A 10,052-nucleotide genomic window follows, 5' to 3' on the forward strand; every position below is an offset into this window, starting at 1 on the left:
CTAGTCTTGCTCCCTCTGCGGCAACCTCAATGGCCTCTCCTCCGACGCCATCGAACGCTACTTTAGCCCTCAGTCCTGTGCCGAGATTATGTCATCTTTCATAGATCTCGCATTGCCTACGCATAATTATGAAATTTACTTTTCAATTTTGGTTCATCGTTGTTGAATTGGTTGCTCTTGTGCATGTTTTTCATATTTGACTGTTTTGATTGGAACTGTTACAGAGGAATCGGGCGAAGGAAGCGGCAATGCTGGCATGTCCGGTATATGTTGTTGCTGTTGACTTGTCCTGTAAGTCTCCTAACATCTCACGGCTTATTGATTTGCTAATTGTGATAATTGGAACTGGATTTTGACAATTGGATGGTTCGGTGAGGTTAATTGATTAGGAGTTTATGGTATGCTACTGATTGTGAGTTTTGCTTTTGGTTCTCTGACTAGGACCTGGTGGAGCCGAAGAATTTTGTGTGTGAGAGCAGTATGGCATTTTACTTATAATTCTGTAGGCTATGTTGCTTATGGCGATAATAACTTTTATATGTCTAGTTTCCACATGGTTATGATATTATCTCCTGTTCCCTTATTTAAGAGTTGAGACCGTCGATAAATATTTTTTTCTATATTAATTTTATCTAACCGACTAGAGAATGAGACGCAGATTCAAAACACATGGATCTTGTGTCTGGATATGGTGAATGATTATTAGATTACGTGACCAATGTTTTTTCAGTGTTACTAGCCATGATTGCTGCAAGTTAGACTTATAGGGTTTGGAACTGTTTCGGTGGCTGTGTTTTCTGGACTAACTTTTGTTTGAATGAGAAGGTTGTGATTGCATAAATGACCTTTGGTTTTTATCCTTTCTCCTTATTAAGTCATTCTACCCATTTCTTCCTATTTCTGGTCCTTTTGATTCTGTATAGAAGGATGTGATGCAATGATTAAGGTGAAGATAGATGTGCCTGATTTGCATGTTTGTTATTCTATTCTGGCATTTGTTTCCTTCATAGTGTTCTTTAAAACTTGATTAATTTCCTAAATATACAGATGTGTCTTCTTTATCACTGTCATTTTGTAATCGAGAAAAATGTTTTCGGTTATACTACAGCTTCTGAAGAGTTTCTAGAACTTATCAAAAGTGCACTGCTGGCTGCTCTGGAAGGTATTATGTTGACCACACCATTGCATCTGCACTTGAAACACTTAGACCAACAACTTCATGGGAGAGAACCACGGCAGCAGGTCAAGGATTGGATGGTGTTCTGATAGGTGGGCGTGGTTTTGGGATAGTAATGGAAGCTCTCTGCAATTTCCTTGCATCTGAATATGGGAATACTTTTGCTTTAGGTTTGAATGGACAAATACAAAACTTGCCATTTATGACTTTTGTTAGTGTGATTCTTTAATGTTTAATCTTCTATATTTAAAACGCTTTAAGAAGATATTATTTCTTCTGAGAACTGCAGCTAGAGTCTTTGTCTTCTTGTCTGATCCCCTGATTATGGACACAAGACGATATGGTGAGCAATATGAAAGCAAAGGAAGGATGCAGATCGTGCTTTACTCCCAGAGCAGACACCCTTCTATAAAGATCTGGTATTTAAGTTATGATGTTGCTATTCCTGTCTCCCATTTTTTAGAAGTAAAAGAATTGACATATGTATTGCAGGCTGCTGTTGCTGTTCAAGCAGGTGTATGTGTTGACATATTTGCTGTAACAAATGAGTACACTGATTTGGTCTCCCTAAAGTTTCTAAGTACTGAAATTTGGGGTTCCTTATTTTTGTACACAAGTACTGAGGATTCAACATTGCCCCAAGACATGTAAGTCTCGTGTGTTTACATAATATCCTGAGACTTGCTTTACAGTAAGAGATAGTTGTTTGGTATTTTCCGATTATTGTGTGACTGCCTCCAATACAATCTCAACTTGAGGTGGTTTTATATACCCCTTTTCTCAATTAGCCAATTATGTTTTATGTTAACTATATCAAAATAATGCTTATTATTTTGTTTAACTTCTTATTACTTAAACTAATCAATTGCAATTGAATTTACCACATATTGTTATATTAATCACTTACTTTAAGTGATAAGCATGAAATCTAATTTGGTGACTGAATCCAAACGTAGTTGAAATCACAAGTGTTAACATTAGCACCTTACCCATCAATATTTATGTACACACTTTCACACATATCAAGGTATAAACTGCTACTGTTTACAACCATGTCTTTAAAGCTTTAATGCTTATACATTTTTTAATGTGTTTATTTAAGTGAAGTGAATTAAGTTGTAAATGTCATGTTAAACCTTATACTTGTATTATTTAGATTTTATACTTTTTATCATGAGTAATCCGTTCTAGTTCATTAGTTATTCCATCAATTGCGTAGTCTTTCATTTGTCGTCTTGTTTATTAACATGGAAACTCTTCATTCTTTGTGCATAAAGCTGTAACTCTAGTTTTTGGTTTCTTCTTTTTTGTGATTCGAGTTTTGAATAAGTATTTTATAACATATCAAACACAATCTGATCTAGGCAGTTGAAATCATCTTTATATTAATTCATGCACCATTTTCTAGATAGTTATGTGATTTTCATTGCTCGTCATCCAAATTCCTAGAGTATATCATTGGCAAATGCTTAATTAATCCTCTGCTGCTTTGCTCTTCTTTATGTGTTGAAGTGCTGAACTTGAATTACATAGTTCTTACTAGTGGAAAATAGACTGCTCTTAGTACTCTATCAAACACATATATTAATATTATCTTTACTAGAATATATGAAAAATATTCAAAACTATCTTATAACTTAGATTTCTTATCATAATTTACTCAATTAATTAGTTACGATTAGAAATAAGGATTAGTTGTTCAGGGTTTATGAATATATAAAAAATATCAACACAGTACAATACATTTAAATTAATATTATTTTAGTATTTCATTTTGTTTTATATCTCCCTCTTCTCTTAAATGGTAAAATTTCATAAGTCCATTTGACATGCCTTGTCACTAATTCACTGCAGGCTTCCTAAAATTTGGACATGTACTAGATGGATCCACCAATGAGATATTAATATATTTAAATATTTATTGGTGTCTTTTATTTTATAATTATAAGCAGACAAATTCATTAACTTAAAATTATTTATTTTAGGCGTTAGATTATGGAAGTGGTGCTCCATCACCTAATCAAGTAATAGGATCAAGTGCTATAAGCAAAACTGATTAGGGATATGTGTTTTAATTTTAAATTTGATTAGGGATGTATGAACTTTTGAACAATTATGTGTTGTAATTTTAAACTTGATTAGGGATGTATGAACTTTCTATGTATTTTAATTTTCAATTACATATAAACTTTTGAACATGATTATGTGTGTTTTAATTTTCAATGAAATGAATGGATGATTACAACTTTATACATTATTTTATTTTATTATGAAAAAGTGGTAGTTAAATTTTATAATTGTATAAAACATATTATAAAAAAGATTATAAAAAAATGGTGGTTAAATTTTATTTATTCAGAATTAAAATTACGTAAGTTAAAAACGCCATTACTTACGTATATTATGGCGCCAGAATCTTCTTCAATGAATGTAAATTGCGACAGTTATAACTGACACTACTTACGTATATTACGATGTCAGAATCTTCTTCAATGAATGTAAATTGCGACAGTTATAACTGACACTACTTACGTATATTATGGTGTCAGAATCTTCTTCAAGGAATGTAAATTGCGACAGTTATAACTGACACTACTTACATATAAAAACCGCCACTATTTACACTATGTTTAAAGTGGCGGGTGTTGTGGCGGGTAGCGTAAAACCGTCACATTAAACTTTGTGGCGGCCAGTTCTATGGCGGTTTGACAAACCACCACAAGCGTATATTGTGGCGGTTATAAACGCCAGTTTATACGAAAATAACCGCAACAATATACACTTTTTGTTGTAGTGAAGCCTTTTTTAATAATGGCACTGTATCTATCCTCCAACTCTATATTTCTTTCTTCAATATAGCTCTTACTCTTTCTAAATCTCTCAAGTGTTGAATCTTGCTTTAGACTTCTTGCAAAATAATTTTTAGGCACCAAATTGTCAAAAACAATTATGTCCTTCTCTTTTTCTGAAAGAGCAAGAGGGTATGATAAATCATTTTCAAGGACACCTCTCTCCTTATTTTCACCTTTTTTCTCCTCACTTATTTTCTTTTCTCTCTCTTTCTCATCTCTCTTCCCCTCCATCTTATATTTTTCTTCTTTTTCAATCACTACATTATTGCAATGCTCTTTTGGGTTGGTGATGGTGTTGGCTGAGAATTTGTTGTAGAACATGGAAGCTTTGATGAACAAAATCTGTGATGAAGGCTTGATGCTTTGCTGCTTTGATTGAAGCTTAGTTCTAGGGTGTTTAGAATACTTGTAAAGATCACTCTTAATCCTGTGCACAAGCTGAACCAATTTGTTTTAAAAGAGAAAAATGTTTTTCTAAGCAAAGAGAAAAGCAACCGGTCGAAATCATGATATAATCGGTTGTTTTACAAATAGCTTATTTGAAGGTTTTGAAAACTGTTTTTGACTTGGTTGACTAACTGTCAAAACCAATTAAACTGGTTAATACCACATTTCAACTAGTTGATTGTCACATTTCCTAACAACTTTTCAAAAACCTGTTAAATTTCTTTTCAGTTGAATTAAAACTAATTTGACTCATGATCAACTGCCTAGAACGGCTAGATTTAAGAGCTATAAATATGGTTTCTCTTTGTATTAAAAAACACAAAGAAAGTGAGATTGAAAATATTTTTTGATCCGGTCAGTCATCGGTAGATGATGACGTCAGCAGAAGATAATCACGTGGACCGCTCGTAGGGTGACACGTGGATCGGGTGACAGAAAGACCAGGGAGGAGGTCATCCAAAGAGGTGATCGGTGGTCAGTAGCCAGGTGGCCACCGACAGATCAGTTGGCAGAGAGGTCAGGGAACAGATCACCCAGAACGGTGATCGGTGGTCAGTAACCAAGCCGTCACCGACAGACCAGTTCCCAGATGAACACCTGGGGGCAGAACGCGAGAAGTAATAGAGCACCGATCAGTCATCGAGTGCATGGTCATCGGGGTCTCGTGTTACACGCAGTTAAGATGGGACCGAGGTTCCCAGCGAGAGCGTTACGCACGAACCTCGCATGAACATATCTCAGAGAATCGTGCATGAGAGTGGCCTGAGGGAGTTGGTAAACCGGTCAGTGATTGGTGACTCCCTCAATGATATGATTCCAATAGCAAGATACAGATGATTCTTTGACATTTTATGGAATCAACTTGAGTTGGAGATAGCTTAGGCACTTTTAATAGAATTGGATCAATGTTCTAAGTTTCAAGAACTCACCAAAACTTGCACCAAACACCAAACTCACATGGAAGACCCATTTCTTGCCAATTGAACCAATTAAAAGATGTAAAAATGCAAATGAACCAATTAAATTGCTTAACAAATGAAATGAACCGATTAAAATGCTTCAAAACTGAAATGCACCGAACAAATCCAAGGAGAAAGAAGATGAATCGATTGAAACATGAAAATAAGCAAGAACACCGAATAGAAAGCAAGAAAGGAACCTAAGACATGTTTAGGAATTCAAATAGGCACGGAAATGGAATGAGAAGATGGAGAAGAAAGAGGACTTATGTGGTTGTAGTTCTTGGTTGATGAACACGCCACTTGAAGTGTGAATGCTCCAAGATAAGTGTGCAATGCCGCCACTTGAGAGAACCAAGGCACTCAAGATGAGACTAGGAAGAGCAGAAATCAAATCTCACTCACTCAATCACCAAATTGGGGAGAGTTTCTTTACTACAAATTCCAAATCTAAATTGTGAATGACCTAAGCCCTCCTTTTATAGGAGCAAGGGTTGGTCATGAAGCTTACAAAACAAGCTAACCAAAAGTCCCTTGCATGCTACTCACTTCTAGCACCTAAAGTGAAGCATGAAGAGTCACCTTCTAGAAAATTCTAAACTAATGCCTAAAGATGCTTTTACAAAAGAGGTATCTAAGGTTTCCCTCTAAGCACCTTTCCTAAAAACTATGTATTTAAACATTCTATATTATTTACAAATTTATAAAAGAAACTATAAAGAGAGATATTTAAATGAAGCCTATTCTTGAAAGCTTGTAGACTTCTTTGGCTTTATGGCTTGATCCTCTCTTTATTTTATGTCTTCTTTTTAATTTTGAAAATACTAGAAGGAAGAACTTCAAATGTGTAGGTGAATGACCTCTCCCTTCATTAATAAAAGCCTCCTTTATTTGATTCTCATCATACTCCTCGAGTTGGAGAGAATTCGTCCACGAATTCTGAATCCCTGCATATAACAAAGTCAGTTTAGTTTTACAAGTAAAAGTGGAAGAAAAAGGCAAACATGACTTAGCTTTTGTAAACAATGGGATTTCAGAAAAGGAGGTTCTATAAATCGACCAAGTTGGAAAAATTTGTTTGGGAATGATGATATCTTTTGGAAAAAGGCCTCTTAAGTGGTGAAAACCATTAGGAGGTATGAAATCATCCCTAACACTTTTTAACCAAGATGGTGTTGAAATAGAAACCTTGGGTAATGAAAAAGATAAGGAAGGAAAACACCTTGGAGGTGAAAGGATAAGACTCATATCAACTTGGCTTTCTTTGTCTTTTTCATTTTTACGTGAGGGAGGTGGGTGAGGTAGGTCCTGTTTTACCTTGTTTGTCATTAAGGTTTTTTGTGGACAATGAAGAGCTATGTGCCCAAAACCTAAACATTTAAAACATTTTATATTGGAAGTTTTGGTAGGTGACTTAGGAGTAGAAGAATTTGTAGTAGAAACTTGTTTTGTAGACGTGGTTTTCAAAAGATATAATTCCATCTTGATGGCTATGCGAAGCACTTGCTTCAAAGAAGAGTACTCATTTAATTCTATAAATTCTCTAATATCTCTTCTTAAACCACGGACAAACCATTTTATCTTTGACTTTTCATTAGCATGCATATTCATTTTAGTCAAAGTGGTTTCAAAATCTTTAAAGTATTCATCTACCATCCTATGTCCTTGAGGAAGCCTTTGGGACTTCAACAAGTGTTCCTTCCTAGAATGAGGAATAAACCTCGCGCGCATATACTCTTTCAAAGTATTCCAAGAAACCACGGGAGGTTTCTTGCGATACATAATGTCCATTACAATTGTACGCCACCATTCTTTGGCATAATCACTAAATTCTAAGGTGGCTAGCTTATATTTGTGCTCATCAAGGATCTTATGGGTCTCAAATATTTGTTCACACTTAGCCTCCCTATCTAAATATACATTAGGATCACTAGAGCCATTGAAACAAGGAAGCTGGACCGAAGGTAGCCTAGCCTTTGCATTTCGGTAGTAGCCATCTTCACGTTTATCTTCATGAGCATGAGATGGTCTAAATCCATGAAAGTTGGGTTGAGGTCTCCTTCTTCTATGATCTTCTTCACGTCCATGATCATTGGAAGAGCCTCTTGATGAAGGTCTATGATGATGATGCTCTCCATGAATAGAATGAGAAGACCTAGCTTGCTTCATTTCAAGTCTTTGTAATCTTTCCTCCAACTATCTTATAACTTCATCATGGAGATTAATGGTTCGTTTTGCCTTTTTTAATTCATCAAGAGCAGCAGCTTTGCTAGAAGAATGCTGTTTGGAAGAACCACTGCTGTAATATGAAGCCATGTATAAAAGAAAACAGCAAACAAAGTTAAGAAAACAAAGTTAGCAAAAAGTAATTTGGTAGCAAACTGCCGAAGTGAATTTGGCTTGACAAGAAGTCACTCTCAAAGAAATAATGTCCCTGCACCAATCTGATCTTGAGGTCTTGGAATCCTCAAATGAAAGATGTCAAAGCAAGGCACACCAATCTCAAAGCCAACCACAACAAAACCAATGAAGCAATAAAGACAAACAAGAAAAGGTATAAGCAATGAAAGGCTATAACAAAAGGAAAACTAGATGTATGACAAACTCAAAGATTAATGAATAAAAGACAAGCAAGAAAATAAGGAACTCAATGAAAAAGTAGGCACACAAAAGAATACCTAAAGAAAAGCACTAGAGTAGATGAAGAAAACAAACACAAGCTACTGGAAAATATTTTTTATGCAAACTGTGCTTGATGTTCACTGATTTAACTGGAATGATATAGAGCGAACTGGATTATGAAATTTAAACCACAGAAACTTCAAGATGTTAACTCAATAATGGCACTGGAATTACTTAAAAACAGTAAGCCAATTAATTGAGATAAATTTTTCAAAATCGCTGCCAGATTACCGTATTTTTTTCGGCAGAATTGTACACTTTTTGTATTTTATTTATCATTTTTTGTGTACTTTGAATTTTTGAGTACTTCTTTTTTCTATGCTTTTATAACACTTTGAATAACACAAATACAGAATTTCAGAATTTTCCAGTGAGTAAATCAATTGCAATAAGGAAAAACAGTAAGCACGTTTTCAGAAAACAGAGGAATCCTAACAGGAATGAAAAACAGAATTAAGAACTAGCAAAGACATAATGGAAAATGATGTATAGGAACTTGTATAGGTCTAAAATACAAGTATGAACTCAATTCTAAAACAGAAAATGCACAAAGGATCAAGATACAAATGCAGAAAACTGTATTACACCAAAGCAAGAAACAAAAAATGCAATAAAAGTACTACAAGAAGTGATGACATTCTTGGAAAAACATGACTATGACAAAACTTGTATGGATTCAAAAAGGAAAAAACACAAACACTTGGTAGGCACAATTAAGAAAACAGCAAGAATACTCAATTATAATCCTAAAAACAGAAAAGAAACAACAAGAAGATAGAGCTCTTGAATTAAAGTGCAACACAACTCAAAAATTAAACAAGAACACACCTAAACTCATGATACCACATGATATGATTCCAATAGCAAGATATAGATGATTCTTTGACATTTTATGGAATCAACTTGAGTTGGAGATAGCTTAGGCACTTTTAATAGAATTGGATCAATGTTCTAAGTTTCAAGAACTCACCAAAACTTGCACCAAACACCAAACTCACATGGAAGACCCATTTCTTGCCAATTGAACCAATTAAAAGATGTAAAAATGCAAATGAACCGATTAAATTGCTTAACAAATGAAATGAACCGATTAAAATGCTTCAAAACTGAAATGCACCGAACAAATCCAAGGAGAAAGAAGATGAATCGATTGAAACATGAAAATAAGCAAGAACACCGAATAGAAAGCAAGAAAGGAACCTAAGACATGTTTAGGAATTCAAATAGGCACGGAAATGGAATGAGAAGATGGAGAAGAAAGAGGACTTATGTGGTTGTAGTTCTTGGTTGATGAACACGCCACTTGAAGTGTGAATGCTCCAAGATAAGTGTGCAATGCCGCCACTTGAGAGAACCAAGGCACTCAAGATCAGACTAGGAAGAGGAGAAATCAAATCTCACTCACTCAATCACCAAATTGGGGAGAGTTTCTGATCCTGCCTGTTGACCGGAGCGCTGGAGAATGCCTCGTCAAAGGATCGACGTGCGCACCGCTTCTCACCTCCGTTCCTCTTCGGGATCTATCTCAAGAACCTGCAAAGAAACGATACGGCGCCGCTGCGGCCAATCGCACTCCGACGCTCAAGTCAGTGACGGTATCACCAAATACTAAGAACGAGAACCGTGCAAATCCTCTCTCACAATCAGCTCTATCACTCGCAAGCGTAAAGTGTATGAACTGAACGTGCGTACCTCAGAAAGTTTGTTAAGAGCTCTTATATACCTGGTGACTTTCTCTCTCCTGGCAGTTGCAGACTTGGACACGTGGCCCGCATCCAACCGTACACGTGCCATCATCTGGAGGCTCCCTGACTTGGCGCTGCTTCTACTCTCATTTTGGCTAAGTTACGTATGCATGGTACTGCCCAGTGCATAGCAAACTTAGGAGTGCGATCTCTACTGGAACTAGCGAGTTGGGGACTTTCATACACCTTC

At 35.7% G+C, this 10,052-nt stretch overlaps 1 long non-coding RNA gene across 2 annotated transcripts; it reads left to right on the plus strand.

The window, feature by feature from the left end:
* Window positions 1-224: 224 nt before the first annotated feature.
* LOC137837373 (uncharacterized) lies at window positions 225-3,429 on the plus strand. 2 transcript variants are annotated; one of them, XR_016520346.1, is made up of 5 exons: window positions 225-291; window positions 1,109-1,347; window positions 1,467-1,596; window positions 1,692-1,824; window positions 3,032-3,429. It is a non-coding gene; the product is annotated as an uncharacterized LOC137837373 (long non-coding RNA). The 2 variants fall into 2 exon arrangements; XR_011085443.2 differs by lacking the exon at window positions 3,032-3,429 and having other exon boundaries at window positions 1,670-1,894.
* The last annotated feature ends 6,623 nt before the right edge of the window (window positions 3,430-10,052 follow it).

The sequence above is a fragment of the Phaseolus vulgaris genome, chromosome 4 (assembly GCF_051622355.1).
Source record: "Phaseolus vulgaris cultivar YP4 chromosome 4, ASM5162235v1, whole genome shotgun sequence".
Classification (NCBI taxonomy): domain Eukaryota; kingdom Viridiplantae; phylum Streptophyta; class Magnoliopsida; order Fabales; family Fabaceae; genus Phaseolus; species Phaseolus vulgaris.